Source organism: Triturus cristatus, chromosome 4_1 (assembly GCF_964204655.1).
Source record: "Triturus cristatus chromosome 4_1, aTriCri1.1, whole genome shotgun sequence".
In the NCBI taxonomy this organism is placed as follows: domain Eukaryota; kingdom Metazoa; phylum Chordata; class Amphibia; order Caudata; family Salamandridae; genus Triturus; species Triturus cristatus.
This window is the reverse complement of record NC_140585.1, coordinates 140,693,566-140,698,873: the sequence shown is the minus strand read 5'-3', so window position 1 is coordinate 140,698,873 and position 5,308 is coordinate 140,693,566. Positions and strand designations below refer to the sequence as shown.

The 5,308-nt window shown below is 48.3% G+C and overlaps 2 non-coding genes across 2 annotated transcripts; one reads left to right on the top strand and one right to left on the bottom strand.

The window, feature by feature from the left end:
* Positions 1-259: 259 nt before the first annotated feature.
* TRNAQ-UUG (transfer RNA glutamine (anticodon UUG)) lies at positions 260-331 on the bottom strand. Its single transcript has one exon. It is a non-coding gene; the product is annotated as a tRNA-Gln (tRNA).
* A 3,900-nt stretch (positions 332-4,231) lies between these two features.
* Positions 4,232-4,303, top strand: TRNAP-AGG (transfer RNA proline (anticodon AGG)). The gene has a single exon. It is a non-coding gene; the product is annotated as a tRNA-Pro (tRNA).
* Positions 4,304-5,308: the final 1,005 nt, after the last annotated feature.

Sequence of the window (5,308 nt, the reverse complement as noted above, 5' to 3'; positions counted from 1 at the left end):
ATGGCCTACACTAAAATATGCCTCAAATATTTCCTGCCTACCCAACTGTGCCTAACTACCTCATGCTGCTCTACTTATACATGCTATACCTTAACCCCGCCCCCTCCTAACTCCACCTCTAGGGTCCCATCAGTGTCAGCAGGCCACAGAGACCACGAGAATAAAAACAGGAAGAGATACAAATGGCTTCTCTGCTCACTGCTGAAGACCTAAAATTATTTTAAATAAATCTACTAAGTAATTACAGAAAAACAAAATTAGGTTCCACCGAGATTCGAACTCGGATCGCTGGATTCAAAGTCCAGAGTGCTAACCATTACACCATGGAACCGTCTGAGAACGTTTGGTTACTTTTCAATCATAGACAGATACCGTGGTGCTGTCAGTCACTATATTATGATCTATTCTTATTAGTGTATTTCAAACTTTACATAGTCAACAGATTGCAACTAAGTGTTTTAAAAACATAAACTTACATGTGGATACAATTAAAACGAAACATCTAATGCTTTAAAATATCCTTTTAGAGCAATCCCTTAACTAGCCCCCAGAGTTGTTGCTCTGTTGAGAAGCTTTGCCAAAGAGTCCCGGGGTCACTGTGAAGGCAGCGCACCTCTCGCTCTCTCTCTCTCTTACACACAGCTTTACACCAGTTGCAGAAGTCCCCTCTGATGTCTGATGCTACAAGAGGCCTCCAGCCCCCCCTTTAACAGACCCGCAGTGAGTGCACAACCCGCACTGGGGGAAACTGGACACTGCAGACAGCGGCTGCGATCTCACAGCGGATGGAAAACACTCGAACTCCTCAAGTCTTAAACTCCTGGGGGCAGATTTATGAGCCCCTTGCGCCACTTTTGCGTCACTTTTCCCATGTTAAAAGTGACGCAAAAGTGGCGCAAGGGGCTCATAAATCTGCCCCCTGGAAACCAACAGAGCGCGAGACTAATGTCCTCATGAAACAAACACAGCGCGAGACTAATGTCCTCATGAAGCAAACAACGGAGCGCGAGACTAATGTCCTCATGAAACAAACACAGCGCGAGACTAATGTCCTCATGAAGCAAACACAGCGCGAGACTAATGTCCTCATGAAACAAACACAGCGCGAGACTAATGTCCTCATGAAGCAAACAACGGAGCGCGAGACTAATGTTCTCATGAAACAAACAACACAGCTAGCGATTAATGTCACGAATCAGACACACAAAAACACAGCGCGAGATTAATGTCATTAAACAAACACACAGCTGTAAAGAACAAAGTGAAGCAGCAAGCGATTAATGTCACGAATCAGACAAACAGCACAACACAGCACGAGATTAATGTCAATAAACAAACACACAGCAGCGATTCATGTCACGAATCAGACACACAAAAACACAGCGCGAGATTAATATCATTAAACAAACAACACAGCGCGAGATTAATGTCATAAAACTGAAACACAACACAGCGGGTAATTAATGTCATTAAACAGACACTGAAACGCCTCTTCCGTAGCACGGACGGAGCAGGAAATAAAACGAGCATCTTCCACAATGAGACCAAAGTAAACTGATGCTTTCGTTTTCATTTCAGGTATTTATATAATGTGTACTTTTTGTTGTGAAATAAAAGGCGAACAGCGAATACCCCTTCATATTATTAATCTGGTGTTTGTTCCTCCAGGTTATTAATATACAGAAGCTGTACAGTAAGGGCTGGGGCGGGAACAGTAGCTGTGGGGTCGTGCAAGCCTCAAAGGGTTTTAGACTGATTGCAGCGAGAGACAAAGCGAGTGAGATTTGGTGTATTTAGGTTTGGAAGGAATAAAAGAAAGGAACACAAATGTCAGGGTACTGAAAAAGAACTAACTTCCCATACCGGGAGTCGAACCCAGGCCGCCTGGGTGAAAACCAGGAATCCTAACCGCTAGACCATATGGGAGCTTACCTATTAGTGGTACCCATTTGTATACAAAGAAACAGAGGCTTCTGCCTGTCAGCGCTTTCGCAACTCTTAAGTGAGTTACTTGTTTGTGACAGAGTGGAGAAGGAAAGACAGGAAATAAGGACACAAACTTCACTCTAATATGGAACCCGATCGTTCCTTCGCCACAGTCTGGTCTCTGCTCGCCACTCTTCACGACATAGAAGGTCTCAGTCTATTTCTGAAGGTGATAGAGGAACACTTCACTGTGAATACAGACAGCACTGCACATCACACAGACAACATCACTGCAGCGGTGCACTGTCATCTTCACTGCAGTACTTGGGCAGTGTGATCCTAACAGTAGCACTGCACATTCACACTCACTGCAGAACTGTACATGGTGACATGGTGCAGCTCTGCGAAGAGTGACTGTCACTGTGGCAATGTACGTGGTGACACCGCAGCACTGCATAATGAGTGCAGCACTGCACATTGACCCTCACTGCAGAACTCCACGTGGTGACACAGAGCATACAGGCTTATGGACCCGATTCAGGCGGGAGACTCCTGATTTTTTAACCTAACGTGCCTTTCTTTAGGCTGTCTCCCGCCTGAAACGGCGTCGGTTTCAATGGAAGTGAATGGGGTAAATACATTCTCCCGATTGTGTTTTTTAAGAATCTCCCACCTCCCTCCTCTAAAACGTTGGCATGTATGCACAGAGTGACTGTCACTGTAGCCATATATGGTGACACTGACTCGGTGCAGCGCTGCAGACCATGCCCTCAGTGCTTCGATCGACAGCGATCCTCGCTGCGTCATTAGATAGATCTTACTGCAGCACTGTGTGACCCTCACTGCACGGCTGCACAGCGTCCCTCCACACAGCAGTGTACCAAGACACCCTCACAGCAGCACTGCACAGACTGACGGCCATTGTTACTCCACTGGAGAGACCTCACTGCGGAACTGTAGAGCCTGACCCTCACTGCACGGCTGCACAGAGTCCCTCCACACAGCAGTGTACCAAGACACCCTCACAGCAGCACTGCACAGACTGACGGCCATTGTTACTCCACTGGAGAGACCTCACTGCGGAACTGTAGAGCCTGACCCTCACTGCAGGGCTGCACAGCGTCCCTCCACACAGCAGTGTACCAAGACACCCTCACAGCAGCACTGCACAGACTGACGGCCATTGTTACTCCACTGGAGAGACCTCACTGCGGAACTGTAGAGCCTGACCCTCACTGCACGGCTGCACAGAGTCCCTCCACACAGCAGTGTACCGAGACACCCTCACAGCAGCACTGCACAGACTGACGGCCATTGTTACTGCACTGGAGAGACCTCACTGCGGAACTGTAGAGCCTGACCCTCACTGCACGGATGCACAGTGCCCCTCCACACAGCAGTATACCAAGACACCGTCACAGCAGCACTGCACAGACTGACGGCCATTGTTACTCCACTGGAGAGACCTCACTGCGGAACTGTAGAGCCTGACCCTCACTGCACACTGCTCGTGACCCTCCGTTATCTATTGCGCCGGGCGACCATCGCTAACACCCGATTCATTATGTCTTTTTCCCCTCGTCGGCGTGAGGTGTGAAATGCGTGTGTTAAAGGGCTTACAAACCACTTGGACGGAAAAAAAGCAAAATATCCAGTGCATCCGGCACCAAACCCGGCACCAAACCATGTCCTGATGGAACTGACAGGGCCTCAGAGAGAGTCAGAGGGGCTGGGTCAGTGCTGCAGCAGTAGCGCCCACATCTCGATAGGAGCTTTGCACAGTGTTTCCATTTCTCCGACTGGGAGTCTCAAAGACTAAAGGAGAGAAGCCACCCGACAGCGAGAGAGGGTACCTCGAGCCCTCTGGGCGTCATGCACGGGAACAGTTTCACCATCAGCCGGCCACTGCACGGCATGATGGGTCCCTGAAACTGGGGTACCACTAGAGGGACTACTGGGGGTCACGGGGGCTTCCTGCACCCCTAGTGTTCTGACGGTCGACTTGTGACGGGTGGAGAAACACACTGCTCTCCTTGTTGCTGCTCTCTCTCCAAGAATAATCTGTAGAGTTATTAATCTGTAGAGTCATGTGATGACCGTTTCCTTCCACTTCCCAATGTTGAATAAAAGAAGCAGACATATTCTGAAGACAGCGCCTCTCTCGGTCACAGGTCTGCTGGCTTCGGCCTTTAGTGTGACTTCCAAAGCGCTGGAAAATCCAGAAAATGAAAAACAAAAGACAGCGCCTCAATGGTGGAGTTGTTGGAAGTACATAAAACAGCTCTGTAGGTCAGAGCATGCAGCTGGCTCGTTGGTCTAGGGGTATGATTCTCGCTTAGGGTGCGAGAGGTCCCGGGTTCAAATCCCGGACGAGCCCCGTTTTATTTTGAAAAAAGTTTACAGAATATTTCCACGCCTATTAATTTAAAAGTCGAAAATGAAACAGTGTAATAACAATTTTAAAGTGGTAAATAAAAAAAAATCTGAGGGAAAAAAGAGGGCTCGTCCGGGATTTGAACCCGGGACCTCTCGCACCCAAAGCGAGAATCATACCCCTAGACCAACGAGCCAGCTACTTAAAGGGTGTAGAGCAGATTTCTAGTAGGTGTCTGGAGTCCGCGTCCCGTCCGATGGTCCTTTCAAGTGGAAGTAGCGCTGTAGGGGCAGTAGGTTCCTATGTAAACCCTATCACTGGAACTAAGCATGAACGTTAAATCGCAGAGGAGGAGCTGCGGAAAGAACTGCTCTCAGGCGGTGGGAGGGGCCTGTCACCATGGCTACATAAATATGACGCCTTCACGCGTAAAGAGCGCTAGCGGTGAAATACAAACTGCGCACTGACCCACATTTAGTGGGTAGAAAGGCTTTTAGACACTCACCAGCGTGAGCTAGGGTTCATGGTTAAGAGGCAGCAGTTAAAAAAGATCAGAGAGAGGGTATAAGACACGAGAAAGAAGCGCCTTAAATGACATCTACACGTTTTTTTTAAGCGTGCATGAGAAATTCGCATGATTGTGCTTGTTGTTTTACACTTCTATATGCAAAAACGTCCATTTCAATTTGCTCGTTTAATTTACTCTTCTGTGCACATAGACTTCTATGGAAGCAGCAATCTGTTCTCTGCCTGCAAGCCCTCTCCATCTTCAGCACAGATGCCCCTCCCCTCAGCGTGGACATTCCTGACCCCCCTCCCTGCCACCCAGGGACCATGATGGATTTTCTCAGCCTTTTCAAACTTCCCCACACCTGAAAGATGAGTTAATCTTTCTTTGCATTCTCGGACTCAATTCATTCGAACATCAAAACGACATGAAGCCAGGGGCGGTGGGTGAGATTTTAAAGTGGTGGGGCGCAAACGAATTAGCATACAGCACCGTAGCGA